Raw genomic sequence first — 17,856 nt, 5'->3', positions numbered from 1 at the left:
CAAACTTCATGTTAATATTTTGACTGTACTGTCTTTCAGGGAACTGCAGACCAGAATGGATGGGAAAAGTACATCTTGTTACTAACTGTAAGTATCTGCTAGTTTTATGCAAACTCGTTGCAAGATTGTATTAAGGATGACATTATTCCGAACCTGATTCCTGTAAGATTGACAACCCTATCGGATCTGACTTCTGAAATACAATTAGCATAATTGATCATGATACATTTGAACATCCATGCAAAATAAAGTTAATGGTAATATTTTTTTTACCATACTGTCTTTCAGGTAACTTCAGACCAGACATGGATGGGAAAAATACAGACTGTAGCTAACAACTGTAAGTATCTGCTAGTTTTATGCAAACTCGTTGCAAGATTGTATTAAGGATGACATTATTCCGAACCTGATTCCTGTAAGATTGACAACCCTATCGGATCTGACTTCTGAAATACAATTAGCATAATTGATCATGATACATTTGAACATCCATGCAAAATAAAGTTAATGGTAATATTTTTTTACCATACTGTCTTTCAGGTAACTGCAGACCAGAATGGATGGGAAAAGTACATCTTGTTGCTAACTGTAAGTATCTGCTAGTTTTGTGCAAACTCGTTGCAAGATTGTATTAAGGATGACATTATTCCGAACCTGATTCCTGTAAGATTGACAACCCTATCGGATCTGACTTCTGAAATACAATTAGAATAATTGATCATGATACATTTGAACATGCATGCACAAACTTCATGTTAATATTTTGACTGTACTGTCTTTCAGGGAACTGCAGACCAGAATGGATGGGAAAAGTACATCTTGTTACTAACTGTAAGTATCTGCTAGTTTTATGCAAACTCGTTGCAAGATTGTATTAAGGATGACATTATTCCGAACCTGATTCCTGTAAGATTGACAACCCTATCGGATCTGACTTCTGAAATACAATTAGCATAATTGATCATGATACATTTGAACATCCATGCAAAATAAAGTTAATGGTAATATTTTTTTTACCATACTGTCTTTCAGGTAACTTCAGACCAGACATGGATCTGAAAAATACAGACTGTAGCTAACAACTGTAAGTATCTGCTAGTTTTGTGCAAACTCGTTGCAAGATTGTATTAAGCATGAACCTATCCCGAACCTGATTCCTGTAAGATTGACAACCCTGTCGGATCTGACTTCTGAAATACAATTAGCATAATTGATCATGATACATTTGAACATCCATGCAAAATAAAGTTAATGGTAATATTTTTTTTACCATACTGTCTTTCAGGTAACTTCAGACATGGATGGGAAAAATACAGACTGTAGGTAACAACTGTAAGTATCTGCTAGTTTTGTGCAAACTCGTTGCAAGATTGTATTAAGCATGAACCTATCCCGAACCTGATTCCTGTAAGATTGACAACCCTGTCGGATCTGACTTCTGAAATACAATTTGCATGATTTCTGATGCCACAGTTGAACATGCACCAGGGTTTAATGTGAAACTGTTCATCTTACCGTTTTTCAGATATGCAGACCAGAAATGGAATCCTCTACACCAGAACATGGCTTCCTGTAAGAATCTGTTGTCTACTCCTAGTTTTTTGCAAAGATTGTATTAAGAATGAACCTATCCCGAACCTGATTCCTGTAAGATTGACAACCCTGTCGGATCTGACTTCTGAAATACAATTAGCATAATTGATCATGATACATTTGAACATCCATGCAAAATAAAGTTAATGGTAATATTTTTTTTACCATACTGTCTTTCAGGTAACTAAAGACCAGACATGGATGGGAAAAGTACATCTTGTTGCTAACTGTAAGTATCTGCTAGTTTTGTGCAAACTCGTTGCAAGATTGTATTAAGGATGACATTATTCCGAACCTGATTCCTGTAAGATTGACAACCCTATCGGATCTGACTTCTGAAATACAATTAGCATAATTGATCATGATACATTTGAACATCCATGCAAAATAAAGTTAATGGTAATATTTTTTTTACCATACTGTCTTTCAGGTAACTTCAGACCAGACATGGATGGGAAAAATACAGACTGTAGCTAACAACTGTAAGTATCTGCTAGTTTTATGCAAACTCGTTGCAAGATTGTATTAAGGATGACATTATTCCGAACCTGATTCCTGTAAGATTGACAACCCTATCGGATCTGACTTCTGAAATACAATTAGCATAATTGATCATGATACATTTGAACATCCATGCAAAATAAAGTTAATGGTAATATTTTTTTTACCATACTGTCTTTCAGGTAACTTCAGACATGGATGGGAAAAATACAGACTGTAGCTAACAACTGTAAGTATCTGCTAGTTTTGTGCAAACTCGTTGCAAGATTGTATTAAGCATGAACCTATCCCGAACCTGATTCCTGTAAGATTGACAACCCTGTCGGATCTGACTTCTGAAATACAATTCGCATGATTTCTGATGCCACAGTTGAACATGCACTAGGGTTTAATGTGAAACTGTTCATCTTACCGTTTTTCAGATATGCAGACCAGAAATGGAATCCTCTACACCAGAACATGGCTTCCTGTAAGAATCTGTTGTCTACTCCTAGTTTTTTGCAAAGATTGTATTAAGAATGAACCTATCCCGAACCTGATTCCTGTAAGATTGACAACCCTGTCGGATCTGACTTCTGAAATACAATTAGCATAATTGATCATGATACATTTGAACATCCATGCAAAATAAAGTTAATGGTAATATTTTTTTACCATACTGTCTTTCAGGTAACTGCAGACCAGAATGGATGGGAAAAGTACATCTTGTTGCTAACTGTAAGTATCTGCTAGTTTTGTGCAAACTCGTTGCAAGATTGTATTAAGGATGACATTATTCCGAACCTGATTCCTGTAAGATTGACAACCCTATCGGATCTGACTTCTGAAATACAATTAGCATAATTGATCATGATACATTTGAACATCCATGCAAAATAAAGTTAATGGTAATATTTTTTTACCATACTGTCTTTCAGGTAACTTCAGACCAGACATGGATGGGAAAAATACAGACTGTAGCTAACAACTGTAAGTATCTGCTAGTTTTGTGCAAACTCGTTGCAAGATTGTATTAAGGATGACATTATTCCGAACCTGATTCCTGTAAGATTGACAACCCTATCGGATCTGACTTCTGAAATACAATTAGCATAATTGATCATGATACATTTGAACATCCATGCAAAATAAAGTTAATGGTAATATTTTTTTTACCATACTGTCTTTCAGGTAACTAAAGACCAGACATGGATGGGAAAAGTACATCTTGTTCCTAACTGTAAGTATCTGCTAGTTTTATGCAAACTCGTTGCAAGATTGTATTAAGGATGACATTATTCCGAACCTGATTCCTGTAAGATTGACAACCCTATCGGATCTGACTTCTGAAATACAATTAGCATAATTGATCATGATACATTTGAACATCCATGCAAAATAAAGTTCATGGTAATATTTTTTTTACCATACTGTCTTTCAGGTAACTTCAGACATGGATGGGAAAAATACAGACTGTAGGTAACAACTGTAAGTATCTGCTAGTTTTGTGCAAACTCGTTGCAAGATTGTATTAAGCATGAACCTATCCCGAACCTGATTCCTGTAAGATTGACAACCCTGTCGGATCTGACTTCTGAAATACAATTTGCATGATTTCTGATGCCACAGTTGAACATGCACCAGGGTTTAATGTGAAACTGTTCATCTTACCGTTTTTCAGATATGCAGACCAGAAATGGAATCCTCTACACCAGAACATGGCTTCCTGTAAGAATCTGTTGTCTACTCCTAGTTTTTTGCAAAGATTGTATTAAGGATGAACCTATCCCGAACCTGATTCCTGTAAGATTGACAATCCTGTCGGATCTGACTTCTGAAATACAATTAGAATAATTGATCATGATACATTTGAACATCCATGCAAAATAAAGTTAATGGTAATATTTTTTTACCATACTGTCTTTCAGGTAACTAAAGACCAGACATGGATGGGAAAAGTACATCTTGTTGCTAACTGTAAGTATCTGCTAGTTTTATGCAAACTCGTTGCAAGATTGTATTAAGGATGACATTATTCCGAACCTGATTCCTGTAAGATTGACAACCCTATCGGATCTGACTTCTGAAATACAATTAGCATAATTGATCATGATACATTTGAACATCCATGCAAAATAAAGTTAATGGTAATATTTTTTTTACCATACTGTCTTTCAGGTAACTTCAGACCAGACATGGATGGGAAAAATACAGACTGTAGCTAACAACTGTAAGTATCTGCTAGTTTTATGCAAACTCGTTGCAAGATTGTATTAAGGATGACATTATTCCGAACCTGATTCCTGTAAGATTGACAACCCTATCGGATCTGACTTCTGAAATACAATTAGCATAATTGATCATGATACATTTGAACATCCATGCAAAATAAAGTTAATGGTAATATTTTTTTACCATACTGTCTTTCAGGTAACTGCAGACCAGAATGGATGGGAAAAGTACATCTTGTTGCTAACTGTAAGTATCTGCTAGTTTTGTGCAAACTCGTTGCAAGATTGTATTAAGGATGACATTATTCCGAACCTGATTCCTGTAAGATTGACAACCCTGTCGGATCTGACTTCTGAAATACAATTAGCATAATTGATCATGATACATTTGAACATACATGCACAAACTTCATGTTAATATTTTGACTGTACTGTCTTTCAGGGAACTGCAGACCAGAATGGATGGGAAAAGTACATCTTGTTACTAACTGTAAGTCTCTGCTAGTTTTATGCAAACTCGTTGCAAGATTGTATTAAGGATGACATTATTCCGAACCTGATTCCTGTAAGATTGACAACCCTATCGGATCTGACTTCTGAAATACAATTAGCATAATTGATCATGATACATTTGAACATCCATGCAAAATAAAGTTAATGGTAATATTTTTTTTACCATACTGTCTTTCAGGTAACTTCAGACATGGATGGGAAAAATACAGACTGTAGCTAACAACTGTAAGTATCTGCTAGTTTTGTGCAAACTCGTTGCAAGATTGTATTAAGCATGAACCTATCCCGAACCTGATTCCTGTAAGATTGACAACCCTGTCGGATCTGACTTCTGAAATACAATTTGCATTATTTCTGATGCCACAGTTGAACATGCACCAGGGTTTAATGTGAAACTGTTCATCTTACCGTTTTTCAGATATGCAGACCAGAAATGGAATCCTCTACACCAGAACATGGCTTCCTGTAAGAATCTGTTGTCTACTCCTAGTTTTTTGCAAAGATTGTATTAAGAATGAACCTATCCCGAACCTGATTCCTGTAAGATTGACAACCCTGTCGGATCTGACTTCTGAAATACAATTAGCATAATTGATCATGATACATTTGAACATCCATGCAAAATAAAGTTAATGGTAATATTTTTTTACCATACTGTCTTTCAGGTAACTGCAGACCAGAATGGATGGGAAAAGTACATCTTGTTGCTAACTGTAAGTATCTGCTAGTTTTGTGCAAACTCGTTGCAAGATTGTATTAAGGATGACATTATTCCGAACCTGATTCCTGTAAGATTGACAACCCTATCGGATCTGACTTCTGAAATACAATTAGCATAATTGATCATGATACATTTGAACATCCATGCAAAATAAAGTTAATGGTAATATTTTTTTTACCATACTGTCTTTCAGGTAACTAAAGACCAGACATGGATGGGAAAAGTACATCTTGTTGCTAACTGTAAGTATCTGCTAGTTTTATGCAAACTCGTTGCAAGATTGTATTAAGGATGACATTATTCCGAACCTGATTCCTGTAAGATTGACAACCCTATCGGATCTGACTTCTGAAATACAATTAGCATAATTGATCATGATACATTTGAACATCCATGCAAAATAAAGTTAATGGTAATATTTTTTTTACCATACTGTCTTTCAGGTAACTTCAGACCAGACATGGATGGGAAAAATACAGACTGTAGCTAACAACTGTAAGTATCTGCTAGTTTTATGCAAACTCGTTGCAAGATTGTATTAAGGATGACATTATTCCGAACCTGATTCCTGTAAGATTGACAACCCTATCGGATCTGACTTCTGAAATACAATTAGCATAATTGATCATGATACATTTGAACATCCATGCAAAATAAAGTTAATGGTAATATTTTTTTTACCATACTGTCTTTCAGGTAACTTCAGACCAGACATGGATGGGAAAAATACAGACTGTAGCTAACAACTGTAAGTATCTGCTAGTTTTGTGCAAACTCGTTGCAAGATTGTATTAAGCATGAACCTATCCCGAACCTGATTCCTGTAAGATTGACAACTCTGTCGGATCTGACTTCTGAAATACAATTTGCATGATTTCTGATGCCACAGTTGAACATGCACTAGGGTTTAATGTGAAACTGTTCATCTTACCGTTTTTCAGATATGCAGACCAGAAATGGAATCCTCTACACCAGAACATGGCTTCCTGTAAGAATCTGTTGTCTACTCCTAGTTTTTTGCAAAGATTGTATTAAGAATGAACCTATCCCGAACCTGATTCCTGTAAGATTGACAACCCTGTCGGATCTGACTTCTGAAATACAATTAGCATAATTGATCATGATACATTTGAACATCCATGCAAAATAAAGTTAATGGTAATATTTTTTTACCATACTGTCTTTCAGGTAACTGCAGACCAGAATGGATGGGAAAAGTACATCTTGTTGCTAACTGTAAGTATCTGCTAGTTTTGTGCAAACTCGTTGCAAGATTGTATTAAGGATGACATTATTCCGAACCTGATTCCTGTAAGATTGACAACCCTATCGGATCTGACTTCTGAAATACAATTAGCATAATTGATCATGATACATTTGAACATCCATGCAAAATAAAGTTAATGGTAATATTTTTTTACCATACTGTCTTTCAGGTAACTGCAGACCAGAATGGATGGGAAAAGTACATCTTGTTGCTAACTGTAAGTATCTGCTAGTTTTGTGCAAACTCGTTGCAAGATTGTATTAAGGATGACATTATTCCGAACCTGATTCCTGTAAGATTGACAACCCTATCGGATCTGACTTCTGAAATACAATTAGAATAATTTCTGATGCCACAGTTGAACATGCCCTAGGGTAATGTGAAACTGTTCATCTTACCGTTTTTCAGATATGCAGACCAGAAATGGAATCCTCTACACCAGAACATGGCTTCCTGTAAGAATCTGTTGTCTACTCCTAGTTTTTTGCAAAGATTGTATTAAGGATGAACCTATCCGAACCTGATTCCTGTAAGATTGACAACCCTGTCGGATCTGACTTCTGAAATACAATTAGCATGATTGATCATGATACATTTGAACATCCATGCAAAATAAAGTTAATGGTAATATTTTTTTACCATACTGTCTTTCAGGTAACTAAAGACCAGACATGGATAGGAAAAGTACATCTTGTTGCTAACTGTAAGTATCTGCTAGTTTTATGCAAACTCGTTGCAAGATTGTATTAAGGATGACATTATTCCGAACCTGATTCCTTTTAAGATTGACAACCCTATCGGATCTGACTTCTGAAATACAATTAGCATAATTGATCATGATACATTTGAACATCCATGCAAAATAAAGTTAATGGTAATATTTTTTTACCATACTGTCTTTCAGGTAACTTCAGACCAGACATGGATGGGAAAAATACAGACTGTAGCTAACAACTGTAAGTATCTGCTAGTTTTGTGCAAACTCGTTGCAAGATTGTATTAAGGATGACATTATTCCGAACCTGATTCCTGTAAGATTGACAACCCTATCGGATCTGACTTCTGAAATACAATTAGCATAATTGATCATGATACATTTGAACATCCATGCAAAATAAAGTTAATGGTAATATTTTTTTACCATACTGTCTTTCAGGTAACTTCAGACCAGACATGGATGGGAAAAATACAGACTGTAGCTAACAACTGTAAGTATCTGCTAGTTTTGTGCAAACTCGTTGCAAGATTGTATTAAGGATGACATTATTCCGAACCTGATTCCTGTAAGATTGACAACCCTATCGGATCTGACTTCTGAAATACAATTAGCATAATTGATCATGATACATTTGAACATCCATGCAAAATAAAGTTAATGGTAATATTTTTTTTACCATACTGTCTTTCAGGTAACTAAAGACCAGACATGGATGGGAAAAGTACATCTTGTTGCTAACTGTAAGTATCTGCTAGTTTTATGCAAACTCGTTGCAAGATTGTATTAAGGATGACATTATTCCGAACCTGATTCCTGTAAGATTGACAACCCTATCGGATCTGACTTCTGAAATACAATTAGCATAATTGATCATGATACATTTGAACATCCATGCAAAATAAAGTTAATGGTAATATTTTTTTTACCATACTGTCTTTCAGGTAACTTCAGACCAGACATGGATGGGAAAAATACAGACTGTAGCTAACAACTGTAAGTATCTGCTAGTTTTATGCAAACTCGTTGCAAGATTGTATTAAGGATGACATTATTCCGAACCTGATTCCTGTAAGATTGACAACCCTATCGGATCTGACTTCTGAAATACAATTAGCATAATTGATCATGATACATTTGAACATCCATGCAAAATAAAGTTAATGGTAATATTTTTTTTACCATACTGTCTTTCAGGTAACTTCAGACCAGACATGGATGGGAAAAATACAGACTGTAGCTAACAACTGTAAGTATCTGCTAGTTTTGTGCAAACTCGTTGCAAGATTGTATTAAGCATGAACCTATCCCGAACCTGATTCCTGTAAGATTGACAACTCTGTCGGATCTGACTTCTGAAATACAATTTGCATGATTTCTGATGCCACAGTTGAACATGCACTAGGGTTTAATGTGAAACTGTTCATCTTACCGTTTTTCAGATATGCAGACCAGAAATGGAATCCTCTACACCAGAACATGGCTTCCTGTAAGAATCTGTTGTCTACTCCTAGTTTTTTGCAAAGATTGTATTAAGAATGAACCTATCCCGAACCTGATTCCTGTAAGATTGACAACCCTGTCGGATCTGACTTCTGAAATACAATTAGCATAATTGATCATGATACATTTGAACATCCATGCAAAATAAAGTTAATGGTAATATTTTTTTACCATACTGTCTTTCAGGTAACTGCAGACCAGAATGGATGGGAAAAGTACATCTTGTTGCTAACTGTAAGTATCTGCTAGTTTTGTGCAAACTCGTTGCAAGATTGTATTAAGGATGACATTATTCCGAACCTGATTCCTGTAAGATTGACAACCCTATCGGATCTGACTTCTGAAATACAATTAGCATAATTGATCATGATACATTTGAACATCCATGCAAAATAAAGTTAATGGTAATATTTTTTTACCATACTGTCTTTCAGGTAACTGCAGACCAGAATGGATGGGAAAAGTACATCTTGTTGCTAACTGTAAGTATCTGCTAGTTTTGTGCAAACTCGTTGCAAGATTGTATTAAGGATGACATTATTCCGAACCTGATTCCTGTAAGATTGACAACCCTATCGGATCTGACTTCTGAAATACAATTAGAATAATTTCTGATGCCACAGTTGAACATGCCCTAGGGTAATGTGAAACTGTTCATCTTACCGTTTTTCAGATATGCAGACCAGAAATGGAATCCTCTACACCAGAACATGGCTTCCTGTAAGAATCTGTTGTCTACTCCTAGTTTTTTGCAAAGATTGTATTAAGGATGAACCTATCCGAACCTGATTCCTGTAAGATTGACAACCCTGTCGGATCTGACTTCTGAAATACAATTAGCATGATTGATCATGATACATTTGAACATCCATGCAAAATAAAGTTAATGGTAATATTTTTTTACCATACTGTCTTTCAGGTAACTAAAGACCAGACATGGATAGGAAAAGTACATCTTGTTGCTAACTGTAAGTATCTGCTAGTTTTATGCAAACTCGTTGCAAGATTGTATTAAGGATGACATTATTCCGAACCTGATTCCTTTTAAGATTGACAACCCTATCGGATCTGACTTCTGAAATACAATTAGCATAATTGATCATGATACATTTGAACATCCATGCAAAATAAAGTTAATGGTAATATTTTTTTACCATACTGTCTTTCAGGTAACTTCAGACCAGACATGGATGGGAAAAATACAGACTGTAGCTAACAACTGTAAGTATCTGCTAGTTTTGTGCAAACTCGTTGCAAGATTGTATTAAGGATGACATTATTCCGAACCTGATTCCTGTAAGATTGACAACCCTATCGGATCTGACTTCTGAAATACAATTAGCATAATTGATCATGATACATTTGAACATCCATGCAAAATAAAGTTAATGGTAATATTTTTTTACCATACTGTCTTTCAGGTAACTTCAGACCAGACATGGATGGGAAAAATACAGACTGTAGCTAACAACTGTAAGTATCTGCTAGTTTTGTGCAAACTCGTTGCAAGATTGTATTAAGGATGACATTATTCCGAACCTGATTCCTGTAAGATTGACAACCCTATCGGATCTGACTTCTGAAATACAATTAGCATAATTGATCATGATACATTTGAACATCCATGCAAAATAAAGTTAATGGTAATATTTTTTTTACCATACTGTCTTTCAGGTAACTAAAGACCAGACATGGATGGGAAAAGTACATCTTGTTGCTAACTGTAAGTATCTGCTAGTTTTATGCAAACTCGTTGCAAGATTGTATTAAGGATGACATTATTCCGAACCTGATTCCTGTAAGATTGACAACCCTATCGGATCTGACTTCTGAAATACAATTAGCATAATTGATCATGATACATTTGAACATCCATGCAAAATAAAGTTCATGGTAATATTTTTTTTACCATACTGTCTTTCAGGTAACTTCAGACATGGATGGGAAAAATACAGACTGTAGGTAACAACTGTAAGTATCTGCTAGTTTTGTGCAAACTCGTTGCAAGATTGTATTAAGCATGAACCTATCCCGAACCTGATTCCTGTAAGATTGACAACCCTGTCGGATCTGACTTCTGAAATACAATTTGCATGATTTCTGATGCCACAGTTGAACATGCACCAGGGTTTAATGTGAAACTGTTCATCTTACCGTTTTTCAGATATGCAGACCAGAAATGGAATCCTCTACACCAGAACATGGCTTCCTGTAAGAATCTGTTGTCTACTCCTAGTTTTTTGCAAAGATTGTATTAAGGATGAACCTATCCCGAACCTGATTCCTGTAAGATTGACAATCCTGTCGGATCTGACTTCTGAAATACAATTAGAATAATTGATCATGATACATTTGAACATCCATGCAAAATAAAGTTAATGGTAATATTTTTTTACCATACTGTCTTTCAGGTAACTAAAGACCAGACATGGATGGGAAAAGTACATCTTGTTGCTAACTGTAAGTATCTGCTAGTTTTATGCAAACTCGTTGCAAGATTGTATTAAGGATGACATTATTCCGAACCTGATTCCTGTAAGATTGACAACCCTATCGGATCTGACTTCTGAAATACAATTAGCATAATTGATCATGATACATTTGAACATCCATGCAAAATAAAGTTAATGGTAATATTTTTTTTACCATACTGTCTTTCAGGTAACTTCAGACCAGACATGGATGGGAAAAATACAGACTGTAGCTAACAACTGTAAGTATCTGCTAGTTTTATGCAAACTCGTTGCAAGATTGTATTAAGGATGACATTATTCCGAACCTGATTCCTGTAAGATTGACAACCCTATCGGATCTGACTTCTGAAATACAATTAGCATAATTGATCATGATACATTTGAACATCCATGCAAAATAAAGTTAATGGTAATATTTTTTTACCATACTGTCTTTCAGGTAACTGCAGACCAGAATGGATGGGAAAAGTACATCTTGTTGCTAACTGTAAGTATCTGCTAGTTTTGTGCAAACTCGTTGCAAGATTGTATTAAGGATGACATTATTCCGAACCTGATTCCTGTAAGATTGACAACCCTGTCGGATCTGACTTCTGAAATACAATTAGCATAATTGATCATGATACATTTGAACATACATGCACAAACTTCATGTTAATATTTTGACTGTACTGTCTTTCAGGGAACTGCAGACCAGAATGGATGGGAAAAGTACATCTTGTTACTAACTGTAAGTATCTGCTAGTTTTATGCAAACTCGTTGCAAGATTGTATTAAGGATGACATTATTCCGAACCTGATTCCTGTAAGATTGACAACCCTATCGGATCTGACTTCTGAAATACAATTAGCATAATTGATCATGATACATTTGAACATCCATGCAAAATAAAGTTAATGGTAATATTTTTTTTACCATACTGTCTTTCAGGTAACTTCAGACATGGATGGGAAAAATACAGACTGTAGCTAACAACTGTAAGTATCTGCTAGTTTTGTGCAAACTCGTTGCAAGATTGTATTAAGCATGAACCTATCCCGAACCTGATTCCTGTAAGATTGACAACCCTGTCGGATCTGACTTCTGAAATACAATTTGCATTATTTCTGATGCCACAGTTGAACATGCACCAGGGTTTAATGTGAAACTGTTCATCTTACCGTTTTTCAGATATGCAGACCAGAAATGGAATCCTCTACACCAGAACATGGCTTCCTGTAAGAATCTGTTGTCTACTCCTAGTTTTTTGCAAAGATTGTATTAAGAATGAACCTATCCCGAACCTGATTCCTGTAAGATTGACAACCCTGTCGGATCTGACTTCTGAAATACAATTAGCATAATTGATCATGATACATTTGAACATCCATGCAAAATAAAGTTAATGGTAATATTTTTTTACCATACTGTCTTTCAGGTAACTGCAGACCAGAATGGATGGGAAAAGTACATCTTGTTGCTAACTGTAAGTATCTGCTAGTTTTGTGCAAACTCGTTGCAAGATTGTATTAAGGATGACATTATTCCGAACCTGATTCCTGTAAGATTGACAACCCTATCGGATCTGACTTCTGAAATACAATTAGCATAATTGATCATGATACATTTGAACATCCATGCAAAATAAAGTTAATGGTAATATTTTTTTTACCATACTGTCTTTCAGGTAACTAAAGACCAGACATGGATGGGAAAAGTACATCTTGTTGCTAACTGTAAGTATCTGCTAGTTTTATGCAAACTCGTTGCAAGATTGTATTAAGGATGACATTATTCCGAACCTGATTCCTGTAAGATTGACAACCCTATCGGATCTGACTTCTGAAATACAATTAGCATAATTGATCATGATACATTTGAACATCCATGCAAAATAAAGTTAATGGTAATATTTTTTTTACCATACTGTCTTTCAGGTAACTTCAGACCAGACATGGATGGGAAAAATACAGACTGTAGCTAACAACTGTAAGTATCTGCTAGTTTTATGCAAACTCGTTGCAAGATTGTATTAAGGATGACATTATTCCGAACCTGATTCCTGTAAGATTGACAACCCTATCGGATCTGACTTCTGAAATACAATTAGCATAATTGATCATGATACATTTGAACATCCATGCAAAATAAAGTTAATGGTAATATTTTTTTTACCATACTGTCTTTCAGGTAACTTCAGACCAGACATGGATGGGAAAAATACAGACTGTAGCTAACAACTGTAAGTATCTGCTAGTTTTGTGCAAACTCGTTGCAAGATTGTATTAAGCATGAACCTATCCCGAACCTGATTCCTGTAAGATTGACAACTCTGTCGGATCTGACTTCTGAAATACAATTTGCATGATTTCTGATGCCACAGTTGAACATGCACTAGGGTTTAATGTGAAACTGTTCATCTTACCGTTTTTCAGATATGCAGACCAGAAATGGAATCCTCTACACCAGAACATGGCTTCCTGTAAGAATCTGTTGTCTACTCCTAGTTTTTTGCAAAGATTGTATTAAGAATGAACCTATCCCGAACCTGATTCCTGTAAGATTGACAACCCTGTCGGATCTGACTTCTGAAATACAATTAGCATAATTGATCATGATACATTTGAACATCCATGCAAAATAAAGTTAATGGTAATATTTTTTTACCATACTGTCTTTCAGGTAACTGCAGACCAGAATGGATGGGAAAAGTACATCTTGTTGCTAACTGTAAGTATCTGCTAGTTTTGTGCAAACTCGTTGCAAGATTGTATTAAGGATGACATTATTCCGAACCTGATTCCTGTAAGATTGACAACCCTATCGGATCTGACTTCTGAAATACAATTAGCATAATTGATCATGATACATTTGAACATCCATGCAAAATAAAGTTAATGGTAATATTTTTTTACCATACTGTCTTTCAGGTAACTGCAGACCAGAATGGATGGGAAAAGTACATCTTGTTGCTAACTGTAAGTATCTGCTAGTTTTGTGCAAACTCGTTGCAAGATTGTATTAAGGATGACATTATTCCGAACCTGATTCCTGTAAGATTGACAACCCTATCGGATCTGACTTCTGAAATACAATTAGAATAATTTCTGATGCCACAGTTGAACATGCCCTAGGGTAATGTGAAACTGTTCATCTTACCGTTTTTCAGATATGCAGACCAGAAATGGAATCCTCTACACCAGAACATGGCTTCCTGTAAGAATCTGTTGTCTACTCCTAGTTTTTTGCAAAGATTGTATTAAGGATGAACCTATCCGAACCTGATTCCTGTAAGATTGACAACCCTGTCGGATCTGACTTCTGAAATACAATTAGCATGATTGATCATGATACATTTGAACATCCATGCAAAATAAAGTTAATGGTAATATTTTTTTACCATACTGTCTTTCAGGTAACTAAAGACCAGACATGGATGGGAAAAGTACATCTTGTTGCTAACTGTAAGTATCTGCTAGTTTTATGCAAACTCGTTGCAAGATTGTATTAAGGATGACATTATTCCGAACCTGATTCCTGTAAGATTGACAACCCTATCGGATCTGACTTCTGAAATACAATTAGCATAATTATCATGATACATTTGAACATCCATGCAAAATAAAGTTAATGGTAATATTTTTTTTACCATACTGTCTTTCAGGTAACTTCAGACCAGACATGGATGGGAAAAATACAGACTGTAGCTAACAACTGTAAGTATCTGCTAGTTTTGTGCAAACTCGTTGCAAGATTGTATTAAGCATGAACCTATCCCGAACCTGATTCCTGTAAGATTGACAACCCTGTCGGATCTGACTTCTGAAATACAATTAGCATAATTTCTGATGCCACAGTTGAACATGCACTAGGGTAATGTGAAACTGTTCACCTTACCGTTTTTCAGATATGCAGACCAGAAATGGAATCCTCTACACCAGAACATGGCTTCCTGTAAGAATCTGTTGTCTACTCCTAGTTTTTTGCAAAGATTGTATTAAGAATGAACCTATCCCGAACCTGATTCCTGTAAGATTGACAACCCTGTCGGATCTGACTTCTGAAATACAATTAGCATAATTGATCATGATACATTTGAACATACATGCACAAACTTCATGTTAATATTTTGACTGTACTGTCTTTCAGGGAACTGCAGACCAGAATGGATGGGAAAAGTACATCTTGTTACTAACTGTAAGTATCTGCTAGTTTTATGCAAACTCGTTGCAAGATTGTATTAAGGATGACATTATTCCGAACCTGATTCCTGTAAGATTGACAACCCTATCGGATCTGACTTCTGAAATACAATTAGCATAATTGATCATGATACATTTGAACATCCATGCAAAATAAAGTTAATGGTAATATTTTTTTTACCATACTGTCTTTCAGGTAACTTCAGACATGGATGGGAAAAATACAGACTGTAGCTAACAACTGTAAGTATCTGCTAGTTTTGTGCAAACTCGTTGCAAGATTGTATTAAGCATGAACCTATCCCGAACCTGATTCCTGTAAGATTGACAACCCTGTCGGATCTGACTTCTGAAATACAATTTGCATTATTTCTGATGCCACAGTTGAACATGCACCAGGGTTTAATGTGAAACTGTTCATCTTACCGTTTTTCAGATATGCAGACCAGAAATGGAATCCTCTACACCAGAACATGGCTTCCTGTAAGAATCTGTTGTCTACTCCTAGTTTTTTGCAAAGATTGTATTAAGAATGAACCTATCCCGAACCTGATTCCTGTAAGATTGACAACCCTGTCGGATCTGACTTCTGAAATACAATTAGCATAATTGATCATGATACATTTGAACATCCATGCAAAATAAAGTTAATGGTAATATTTTTTTACCATACTGTCTTTCAGGTAACTGCAGACCAGAATGGATGGGAAAAGTACATCTTGTTGCTAACTGTAAGTATCTGCTAGTTTTGTGCAAACTCGTTGCAAGATTGTATTAAGGATGACATTATTCCGAACCTGATTCCTGTAAGATTGACAACCCTATCGGATCTGACTTCTGAAATACAATTAGCATAATTGATCATGATACATTTGAACATCCATGCAAAATAAAGTTAATGGTAATATTTTTTTTACCATACTGTCTTTCAGGTAACTAAAGACCAGACATGGATGGGAAAAGTACATCTTGTTGCTAACTGTAAGTATCTGCTAGTTTTATGCAAACTCGTTGCAAGATTGTATTAAGGATGACATTATTCCGAACCTGATTCCTGTAAGATTGACAACCCTATCGGATCTGACTTCTGAAATACAATTAGCATAATTGATCATGATACATTTGAACATCCATGCAAAATAAAGTTAATGGTAATATTTTTTTTACCATACTGTCTTTCAGGTAACTTCAGACCAGACATGGATGGGAAAAATACAGACTGTAGCTAACAACTGTAAGTATCTGCTAGTTTTATGCAAACTCGTTGCAAGATTGTATTAAGGATGACATTATTCAGAACCTGATTCCTGTAAGATTGACAACCCTATCGGATCTGACTTCTGAAATACAATTAGCATAATTGATCATGATACATTTGAACATCCATGCAAAATAAAGTTAATGGTAATATTTTTTTACCATACTGTCTTTCAGGTAACTGCAGACCAGAATGGATGGGAAAAGTACATCTTGTTGCTAACTGTAAGTATCTGCTAGTTTTGTGCAAACTCGTTGCAAGATTGTATTAAGGATGACATTATTCCGAACCTGATTCCTGTAAGATTGACAACCCTATCGGATCTGACTTCTGAAATACAATTAGAATAATTTCTGATGCCACAGTTGAACATGCCCTAGGGTAATGTGAAACTGTTCATCTTACCGTTTTTCAGATATGCAGACCAGAAATGGAATCCTCTACACCAGAACATGGCTTCCTGTAAGAATCTGTTGTCTACTCCTAGTTTTTTGCAAAGATTGTATTAAGGATGAACCTATCCGAACCTGATTCCTGTAAGATTGACAACCCTGTCGGATCTGACTTCTGAAATACAATTAGCATGATTGATCATGATACATTTGAACATCCATGCAAAATAAAGTTAATGGTAATATTTTTTTACCATACTGTCTTTCAGGTAACTAAAGACCAGACATGGATAGGAAAAGTACATCTTGTTGCTAACTGTAAGTATCTGCTAGTTTTATGCAAACTCGTTGCAAGATTGTATTAAGGATGACATTATTCCGAACCTGATTCCTTTTAAGATTGACAACCCTATCGGATCTGACTTCTGAAATACAATTAGCATAATTGATCATGATACATTTGAACATCCATGCAAAATAAAGTTAATGGTAATATTTTTTTACCATACTGTCTTTCAGGTAACTTC

General features: G+C 35.4%; 4 long non-coding RNA genes and 72 other non-coding genes across 76 annotated transcripts; all 76 read left to right on the top strand.

Moving 5' to 3' along the window:
• Positions 1-128: 128 nt before the first annotated feature.
• LOC123727567 (small nucleolar RNA SNORD50) lies at positions 129-200 on the top strand. Its single transcript, XR_006759561.2, has one exon. It is a non-coding gene; the product is annotated as a small nucleolar RNA SNORD50 (small nucleolar RNA).
• Positions 201-381: 181 nt separating this feature from the next.
• LOC123727441 (small nucleolar RNA SNORD50) lies at positions 382-453 on the top strand. Its single transcript, XR_006759437.2, has one exon. It is a non-coding gene; the product is annotated as a small nucleolar RNA SNORD50 (small nucleolar RNA).
• A 93-nt stretch (positions 454-546) lies between these two features.
• LOC145860839 (uncharacterized) lies at positions 547-1,820 on the top strand. Its single transcript, XR_014380555.1, has 3 exons — positions 547-831; positions 1,286-1,332; positions 1,526-1,820. It is a non-coding gene; the product is annotated as an uncharacterized LOC145860839 (long non-coding RNA).
• On the top strand, positions 630-701 carry LOC123727604 (small nucleolar RNA SNORD50). Its single transcript, XR_006759598.2, has one exon. It is a non-coding gene; the product is annotated as a small nucleolar RNA SNORD50 (small nucleolar RNA).
• On the top strand, positions 873-944 carry LOC123727507 (small nucleolar RNA SNORD50). Its single transcript, XR_006759502.1, has one exon. It is a non-coding gene; the product is annotated as a small nucleolar RNA SNORD50 (small nucleolar RNA).
• Positions 1,126-1,197, top strand: LOC123727506 (small nucleolar RNA SNORD50). The gene has a single exon (XR_006759501.2). It is a non-coding gene; the product is annotated as a small nucleolar RNA SNORD50 (small nucleolar RNA).
• On the top strand, positions 1,374-1,445 carry LOC123727552 (small nucleolar RNA SNORD50). The gene has a single exon (XR_006759546.2). It is a non-coding gene; the product is annotated as a small nucleolar RNA SNORD50 (small nucleolar RNA).
• Positions 1,614-1,685, top strand: LOC123727612 (small nucleolar RNA SNORD50). Its single transcript, XR_006759606.2, has one exon. It is a non-coding gene; the product is annotated as a small nucleolar RNA SNORD50 (small nucleolar RNA).
• Positions 1,821-1,863: 43 nt separating the features above from the next.
• Positions 1,864-1,935, top strand: LOC123727611 (small nucleolar RNA SNORD50). Its single transcript, XR_006759605.2, has one exon. It is a non-coding gene; the product is annotated as a small nucleolar RNA SNORD50 (small nucleolar RNA).
• A 181-nt stretch (positions 1,936-2,116) lies between these two features.
• On the top strand, positions 2,117-2,188 carry LOC123727579 (small nucleolar RNA SNORD50). Its single transcript, XR_006759573.2, has one exon. It is a non-coding gene; the product is annotated as a small nucleolar RNA SNORD50 (small nucleolar RNA).
• Positions 2,189-2,364: 176 nt separating this feature from the next.
• On the top strand, positions 2,365-2,436 carry LOC145860939 (small nucleolar RNA SNORD50). The gene has a single exon (XR_014380744.1). It is a non-coding gene; the product is annotated as a small nucleolar RNA SNORD50 (small nucleolar RNA).
• Positions 2,437-2,604: 168 nt separating this feature from the next.
• LOC123727603 (small nucleolar RNA SNORD50) lies at positions 2,605-2,676 on the top strand. The gene has a single exon (XR_006759597.2). It is a non-coding gene; the product is annotated as a small nucleolar RNA SNORD50 (small nucleolar RNA).
• Positions 2,677-2,852: 176 nt separating this feature from the next.
• LOC123727454 (small nucleolar RNA SNORD50) lies at positions 2,853-2,924 on the top strand. Its single transcript, XR_006759450.2, has one exon. It is a non-coding gene; the product is annotated as a small nucleolar RNA SNORD50 (small nucleolar RNA).
• Positions 2,925-3,104: 180 nt separating this feature from the next.
• On the top strand, positions 3,105-3,176 carry LOC123727503 (small nucleolar RNA SNORD50). The gene has a single exon (XR_006759498.1). It is a non-coding gene; the product is annotated as a small nucleolar RNA SNORD50 (small nucleolar RNA).
• A 178-nt stretch (positions 3,177-3,354) lies between these two features.
• Positions 3,355-3,426, top strand: LOC123727389 (small nucleolar RNA SNORD50). Its single transcript, XR_006759385.2, has one exon. It is a non-coding gene; the product is annotated as a small nucleolar RNA SNORD50 (small nucleolar RNA).
• A 176-nt stretch (positions 3,427-3,602) lies between these two features.
• Positions 3,603-3,674, top strand: LOC123727406 (small nucleolar RNA SNORD50). Its single transcript, XR_006759402.2, has one exon. It is a non-coding gene; the product is annotated as a small nucleolar RNA SNORD50 (small nucleolar RNA).
• A 168-nt stretch (positions 3,675-3,842) lies between these two features.
• On the top strand, positions 3,843-3,914 carry LOC123727544 (small nucleolar RNA SNORD50). The gene has a single exon (XR_006759538.2). It is a non-coding gene; the product is annotated as a small nucleolar RNA SNORD50 (small nucleolar RNA).
• A 177-nt stretch (positions 3,915-4,091) lies between these two features.
• On the top strand, positions 4,092-4,163 carry LOC145860957 (small nucleolar RNA SNORD50). The gene has a single exon (XR_014380762.1). It is a non-coding gene; the product is annotated as a small nucleolar RNA SNORD50 (small nucleolar RNA).
• A 181-nt stretch (positions 4,164-4,344) lies between these two features.
• On the top strand, positions 4,345-4,416 carry LOC145860956 (small nucleolar RNA SNORD50). Its single transcript, XR_014380761.1, has one exon. It is a non-coding gene; the product is annotated as a small nucleolar RNA SNORD50 (small nucleolar RNA).
• A 176-nt stretch (positions 4,417-4,592) lies between these two features.
• Positions 4,593-4,664, top strand: LOC145860968 (small nucleolar RNA SNORD50). Its single transcript, XR_014380773.1, has one exon. It is a non-coding gene; the product is annotated as a small nucleolar RNA SNORD50 (small nucleolar RNA).
• Positions 4,665-4,741: 77 nt separating this feature from the next.
• On the top strand, positions 4,742-5,464 carry LOC145860838 (uncharacterized). The gene is made up of 3 exons (XR_014380554.1): positions 4,742-4,794; positions 4,996-5,042; positions 5,236-5,464. It is a non-coding gene; the product is annotated as an uncharacterized LOC145860838 (long non-coding RNA).
• LOC123727502 (small nucleolar RNA SNORD50) lies at positions 4,836-4,907 on the top strand. Its single transcript, XR_006759497.1, has one exon. It is a non-coding gene; the product is annotated as a small nucleolar RNA SNORD50 (small nucleolar RNA).
• LOC123727440 (small nucleolar RNA SNORD50) lies at positions 5,084-5,155 on the top strand. The gene has a single exon (XR_006759436.1). It is a non-coding gene; the product is annotated as a small nucleolar RNA SNORD50 (small nucleolar RNA).
• Positions 5,324-5,395, top strand: LOC123727393 (small nucleolar RNA SNORD50). Its single transcript, XR_006759389.1, has one exon. It is a non-coding gene; the product is annotated as a small nucleolar RNA SNORD50 (small nucleolar RNA).
• A 107-nt stretch (positions 5,465-5,571) lies between the features above and the next one.
• Positions 5,572-5,643, top strand: LOC123727501 (small nucleolar RNA SNORD50). Its single transcript, XR_006759496.1, has one exon. It is a non-coding gene; the product is annotated as a small nucleolar RNA SNORD50 (small nucleolar RNA).
• Positions 5,644-5,821: 178 nt separating this feature from the next.
• Positions 5,822-5,893, top strand: LOC123727500 (small nucleolar RNA SNORD50). The gene has a single exon (XR_006759495.1). It is a non-coding gene; the product is annotated as a small nucleolar RNA SNORD50 (small nucleolar RNA).
• Positions 5,894-6,074: 181 nt separating this feature from the next.
• Positions 6,075-6,146, top strand: LOC123727499 (small nucleolar RNA SNORD50). Its single transcript, XR_006759494.1, has one exon. It is a non-coding gene; the product is annotated as a small nucleolar RNA SNORD50 (small nucleolar RNA).
• Positions 6,147-6,327: 181 nt separating this feature from the next.
• On the top strand, positions 6,328-6,399 carry LOC123727439 (small nucleolar RNA SNORD50). The gene has a single exon (XR_006759435.2). It is a non-coding gene; the product is annotated as a small nucleolar RNA SNORD50 (small nucleolar RNA).
• A 168-nt stretch (positions 6,400-6,567) lies between these two features.
• Positions 6,568-6,639, top strand: LOC123727392 (small nucleolar RNA SNORD50). Its single transcript, XR_006759388.1, has one exon. It is a non-coding gene; the product is annotated as a small nucleolar RNA SNORD50 (small nucleolar RNA).
• A 176-nt stretch (positions 6,640-6,815) lies between these two features.
• On the top strand, positions 6,816-6,887 carry LOC123727498 (small nucleolar RNA SNORD50). The gene has a single exon (XR_006759493.1). It is a non-coding gene; the product is annotated as a small nucleolar RNA SNORD50 (small nucleolar RNA).
• Positions 6,888-7,063: 176 nt separating this feature from the next.
• On the top strand, positions 7,064-7,135 carry LOC145860955 (small nucleolar RNA SNORD50). Its single transcript, XR_014380760.1, has one exon. It is a non-coding gene; the product is annotated as a small nucleolar RNA SNORD50 (small nucleolar RNA).
• Positions 7,136-7,301: 166 nt separating this feature from the next.
• Positions 7,302-7,372, top strand: LOC123727562 (small nucleolar RNA SNORD50). The gene has a single exon (XR_006759556.1). It is a non-coding gene; the product is annotated as a small nucleolar RNA SNORD50 (small nucleolar RNA).
• A 177-nt stretch (positions 7,373-7,549) lies between these two features.
• On the top strand, positions 7,550-7,622 carry LOC123727453 (small nucleolar RNA SNORD50). Its single transcript, XR_006759449.1, has one exon. It is a non-coding gene; the product is annotated as a small nucleolar RNA SNORD50 (small nucleolar RNA).
• Positions 7,623-7,802: 180 nt separating this feature from the next.
• Positions 7,803-7,874, top strand: LOC123727437 (small nucleolar RNA SNORD50). The gene has a single exon (XR_006759433.2). It is a non-coding gene; the product is annotated as a small nucleolar RNA SNORD50 (small nucleolar RNA).
• A 180-nt stretch (positions 7,875-8,054) lies between these two features.
• Positions 8,055-8,126, top strand: LOC145860954 (small nucleolar RNA SNORD50). Its single transcript, XR_014380759.1, has one exon. It is a non-coding gene; the product is annotated as a small nucleolar RNA SNORD50 (small nucleolar RNA).
• Positions 8,127-8,304: 178 nt separating this feature from the next.
• Positions 8,305-8,376, top strand: LOC123727496 (small nucleolar RNA SNORD50). Its single transcript, XR_006759491.1, has one exon. It is a non-coding gene; the product is annotated as a small nucleolar RNA SNORD50 (small nucleolar RNA).
• Positions 8,377-8,557: 181 nt separating this feature from the next.
• LOC145860953 (small nucleolar RNA SNORD50) lies at positions 8,558-8,629 on the top strand. The gene has a single exon (XR_014380758.1). It is a non-coding gene; the product is annotated as a small nucleolar RNA SNORD50 (small nucleolar RNA).
• Positions 8,630-8,810: 181 nt separating this feature from the next.
• Positions 8,811-8,882, top strand: LOC145860935 (small nucleolar RNA SNORD50). Its single transcript, XR_014380739.1, has one exon. It is a non-coding gene; the product is annotated as a small nucleolar RNA SNORD50 (small nucleolar RNA).
• Positions 8,883-9,050: 168 nt separating this feature from the next.
• On the top strand, positions 9,051-9,122 carry LOC123727609 (small nucleolar RNA SNORD50). Its single transcript, XR_006759603.2, has one exon. It is a non-coding gene; the product is annotated as a small nucleolar RNA SNORD50 (small nucleolar RNA).
• A 176-nt stretch (positions 9,123-9,298) lies between these two features.
• Positions 9,299-9,370, top strand: LOC145860952 (small nucleolar RNA SNORD50). The gene has a single exon (XR_014380757.1). It is a non-coding gene; the product is annotated as a small nucleolar RNA SNORD50 (small nucleolar RNA).
• A 176-nt stretch (positions 9,371-9,546) lies between these two features.
• On the top strand, positions 9,547-9,618 carry LOC145860951 (small nucleolar RNA SNORD50). Its single transcript, XR_014380756.1, has one exon. It is a non-coding gene; the product is annotated as a small nucleolar RNA SNORD50 (small nucleolar RNA).
• Positions 9,619-9,784: 166 nt separating this feature from the next.
• On the top strand, positions 9,785-9,855 carry LOC123727601 (small nucleolar RNA SNORD50). The gene has a single exon (XR_006759595.2). It is a non-coding gene; the product is annotated as a small nucleolar RNA SNORD50 (small nucleolar RNA).
• A 177-nt stretch (positions 9,856-10,032) lies between these two features.
• Positions 10,033-10,105, top strand: LOC123727491 (small nucleolar RNA SNORD50). Its single transcript, XR_006759486.2, has one exon. It is a non-coding gene; the product is annotated as a small nucleolar RNA SNORD50 (small nucleolar RNA).
• A 180-nt stretch (positions 10,106-10,285) lies between these two features.
• On the top strand, positions 10,286-10,357 carry LOC123727490 (small nucleolar RNA SNORD50). Its single transcript, XR_006759485.1, has one exon. It is a non-coding gene; the product is annotated as a small nucleolar RNA SNORD50 (small nucleolar RNA).
• Positions 10,358-10,537: 180 nt separating this feature from the next.
• LOC145860950 (small nucleolar RNA SNORD50) lies at positions 10,538-10,609 on the top strand. Its single transcript, XR_014380755.1, has one exon. It is a non-coding gene; the product is annotated as a small nucleolar RNA SNORD50 (small nucleolar RNA).
• A 178-nt stretch (positions 10,610-10,787) lies between these two features.
• On the top strand, positions 10,788-10,859 carry LOC123727489 (small nucleolar RNA SNORD50). The gene has a single exon (XR_006759484.1). It is a non-coding gene; the product is annotated as a small nucleolar RNA SNORD50 (small nucleolar RNA).
• A 176-nt stretch (positions 10,860-11,035) lies between these two features.
• On the top strand, positions 11,036-11,107 carry LOC123727435 (small nucleolar RNA SNORD50). Its single transcript, XR_006759431.1, has one exon. It is a non-coding gene; the product is annotated as a small nucleolar RNA SNORD50 (small nucleolar RNA).
• Positions 11,108-11,275: 168 nt separating this feature from the next.
• On the top strand, positions 11,276-11,347 carry LOC123727391 (small nucleolar RNA SNORD50). Its single transcript, XR_006759387.2, has one exon. It is a non-coding gene; the product is annotated as a small nucleolar RNA SNORD50 (small nucleolar RNA).
• A 177-nt stretch (positions 11,348-11,524) lies between these two features.
• On the top strand, positions 11,525-11,596 carry LOC123727488 (small nucleolar RNA SNORD50). Its single transcript, XR_006759483.1, has one exon. It is a non-coding gene; the product is annotated as a small nucleolar RNA SNORD50 (small nucleolar RNA).
• A 181-nt stretch (positions 11,597-11,777) lies between these two features.
• Positions 11,778-11,849, top strand: LOC145860949 (small nucleolar RNA SNORD50). The gene has a single exon (XR_014380754.1). It is a non-coding gene; the product is annotated as a small nucleolar RNA SNORD50 (small nucleolar RNA).
• A 176-nt stretch (positions 11,850-12,025) lies between these two features.
• LOC123727602 (small nucleolar RNA SNORD50) lies at positions 12,026-12,097 on the top strand. Its single transcript, XR_006759596.2, has one exon. It is a non-coding gene; the product is annotated as a small nucleolar RNA SNORD50 (small nucleolar RNA).
• A 77-nt stretch (positions 12,098-12,174) lies between these two features.
• LOC145860837 (uncharacterized) lies at positions 12,175-12,897 on the top strand. Its single transcript, XR_014380553.1, has 3 exons — positions 12,175-12,227; positions 12,429-12,475; positions 12,669-12,897. It is a non-coding gene; the product is annotated as an uncharacterized LOC145860837 (long non-coding RNA).
• LOC145860948 (small nucleolar RNA SNORD50) lies at positions 12,269-12,340 on the top strand. Its single transcript, XR_014380753.1, has one exon. It is a non-coding gene; the product is annotated as a small nucleolar RNA SNORD50 (small nucleolar RNA).
• On the top strand, positions 12,517-12,588 carry LOC123727436 (small nucleolar RNA SNORD50). The gene has a single exon (XR_006759432.1). It is a non-coding gene; the product is annotated as a small nucleolar RNA SNORD50 (small nucleolar RNA).
• LOC123727495 (small nucleolar RNA SNORD50) lies at positions 12,757-12,828 on the top strand. Its single transcript, XR_006759490.2, has one exon. It is a non-coding gene; the product is annotated as a small nucleolar RNA SNORD50 (small nucleolar RNA).
• A 107-nt stretch (positions 12,898-13,004) lies between the features above and the next one.
• Positions 13,005-13,076, top strand: LOC123727493 (small nucleolar RNA SNORD50). The gene has a single exon (XR_006759488.1). It is a non-coding gene; the product is annotated as a small nucleolar RNA SNORD50 (small nucleolar RNA).
• A 178-nt stretch (positions 13,077-13,254) lies between these two features.
• LOC123727492 (small nucleolar RNA SNORD50) lies at positions 13,255-13,326 on the top strand. Its single transcript, XR_006759487.1, has one exon. It is a non-coding gene; the product is annotated as a small nucleolar RNA SNORD50 (small nucleolar RNA).
• A 181-nt stretch (positions 13,327-13,507) lies between these two features.
• Positions 13,508-13,579, top strand: LOC123727403 (small nucleolar RNA SNORD50). The gene has a single exon (XR_006759399.2). It is a non-coding gene; the product is annotated as a small nucleolar RNA SNORD50 (small nucleolar RNA).
• Positions 13,580-13,760: 181 nt separating this feature from the next.
• LOC145860934 (small nucleolar RNA SNORD50) lies at positions 13,761-13,832 on the top strand. Its single transcript, XR_014380738.1, has one exon. It is a non-coding gene; the product is annotated as a small nucleolar RNA SNORD50 (small nucleolar RNA).
• Positions 13,833-14,000: 168 nt separating this feature from the next.
• Positions 14,001-14,072, top strand: LOC145860975 (small nucleolar RNA SNORD50). The gene has a single exon (XR_014380779.1). It is a non-coding gene; the product is annotated as a small nucleolar RNA SNORD50 (small nucleolar RNA).
• Positions 14,073-14,248: 176 nt separating this feature from the next.
• Positions 14,249-14,320, top strand: LOC123727577 (small nucleolar RNA SNORD50). The gene has a single exon (XR_006759571.2). It is a non-coding gene; the product is annotated as a small nucleolar RNA SNORD50 (small nucleolar RNA).
• A 176-nt stretch (positions 14,321-14,496) lies between these two features.
• Positions 14,497-14,568, top strand: LOC123727434 (small nucleolar RNA SNORD50). Its single transcript, XR_006759430.2, has one exon. It is a non-coding gene; the product is annotated as a small nucleolar RNA SNORD50 (small nucleolar RNA).
• Positions 14,569-14,734: 166 nt separating this feature from the next.
• LOC123727600 (small nucleolar RNA SNORD50) lies at positions 14,735-14,805 on the top strand. Its single transcript, XR_006759594.2, has one exon. It is a non-coding gene; the product is annotated as a small nucleolar RNA SNORD50 (small nucleolar RNA).
• Positions 14,806-14,982: 177 nt separating this feature from the next.
• LOC123727596 (small nucleolar RNA SNORD50) lies at positions 14,983-15,054 on the top strand. Its single transcript, XR_006759590.2, has one exon. It is a non-coding gene; the product is annotated as a small nucleolar RNA SNORD50 (small nucleolar RNA).
• Positions 15,055-15,234: 180 nt separating this feature from the next.
• Positions 15,235-15,306, top strand: LOC123727433 (small nucleolar RNA SNORD50). The gene has a single exon (XR_006759429.1). It is a non-coding gene; the product is annotated as a small nucleolar RNA SNORD50 (small nucleolar RNA).
• A 166-nt stretch (positions 15,307-15,472) lies between these two features.
• LOC123727598 (small nucleolar RNA SNORD50) lies at positions 15,473-15,544 on the top strand. Its single transcript, XR_006759592.2, has one exon. It is a non-coding gene; the product is annotated as a small nucleolar RNA SNORD50 (small nucleolar RNA).
• A 77-nt stretch (positions 15,545-15,621) lies between these two features.
• Positions 15,622-16,343, top strand: LOC145860836 (uncharacterized). Its single transcript, XR_014380552.1, has 3 exons — positions 15,622-15,674; positions 15,876-15,922; positions 16,116-16,343. It is a non-coding gene; the product is annotated as an uncharacterized LOC145860836 (long non-coding RNA).
• Positions 15,716-15,787, top strand: LOC123727486 (small nucleolar RNA SNORD50). Its single transcript, XR_006759481.1, has one exon. It is a non-coding gene; the product is annotated as a small nucleolar RNA SNORD50 (small nucleolar RNA).
• LOC123727576 (small nucleolar RNA SNORD50) lies at positions 15,964-16,035 on the top strand. The gene has a single exon (XR_006759570.2). It is a non-coding gene; the product is annotated as a small nucleolar RNA SNORD50 (small nucleolar RNA).
• LOC123727429 (small nucleolar RNA SNORD50) lies at positions 16,204-16,275 on the top strand. Its single transcript, XR_006759425.2, has one exon. It is a non-coding gene; the product is annotated as a small nucleolar RNA SNORD50 (small nucleolar RNA).
• Positions 16,344-16,451: 108 nt separating the features above from the next.
• Positions 16,452-16,523, top strand: LOC145860947 (small nucleolar RNA SNORD50). The gene has a single exon (XR_014380752.1). It is a non-coding gene; the product is annotated as a small nucleolar RNA SNORD50 (small nucleolar RNA).
• Positions 16,524-16,701: 178 nt separating this feature from the next.
• On the top strand, positions 16,702-16,773 carry LOC123727569 (small nucleolar RNA SNORD50). The gene has a single exon (XR_006759563.2). It is a non-coding gene; the product is annotated as a small nucleolar RNA SNORD50 (small nucleolar RNA).
• Positions 16,774-16,954: 181 nt separating this feature from the next.
• Positions 16,955-17,026, top strand: LOC123727558 (small nucleolar RNA SNORD50). Its single transcript, XR_006759552.2, has one exon. It is a non-coding gene; the product is annotated as a small nucleolar RNA SNORD50 (small nucleolar RNA).
• Positions 17,027-17,202: 176 nt separating this feature from the next.
• LOC123727485 (small nucleolar RNA SNORD50) lies at positions 17,203-17,274 on the top strand. Its single transcript, XR_006759480.1, has one exon. It is a non-coding gene; the product is annotated as a small nucleolar RNA SNORD50 (small nucleolar RNA).
• A 166-nt stretch (positions 17,275-17,440) lies between these two features.
• On the top strand, positions 17,441-17,511 carry LOC123727432 (small nucleolar RNA SNORD50). The gene has a single exon (XR_006759428.2). It is a non-coding gene; the product is annotated as a small nucleolar RNA SNORD50 (small nucleolar RNA).
• A 177-nt stretch (positions 17,512-17,688) lies between these two features.
• LOC123727390 (small nucleolar RNA SNORD50) lies at positions 17,689-17,761 on the top strand. The gene has a single exon (XR_006759386.2). It is a non-coding gene; the product is annotated as a small nucleolar RNA SNORD50 (small nucleolar RNA).
• Positions 17,762-17,856: the final 95 nt, after the last annotated feature.

Source organism: Salmo salar, chromosome 15, assembly GCF_965601325.2.
Source record: "Salmo salar chromosome 15, fSalSal1, whole genome shotgun sequence".
In the NCBI taxonomy this organism is placed as follows: Eukaryota; Metazoa; Chordata; class Actinopteri; order Salmoniformes; family Salmonidae; genus Salmo; species Salmo salar.
Note: the sequence above shows the minus strand (reverse complement) of the source record. Positions and strands in the feature narration are given on the sequence as shown.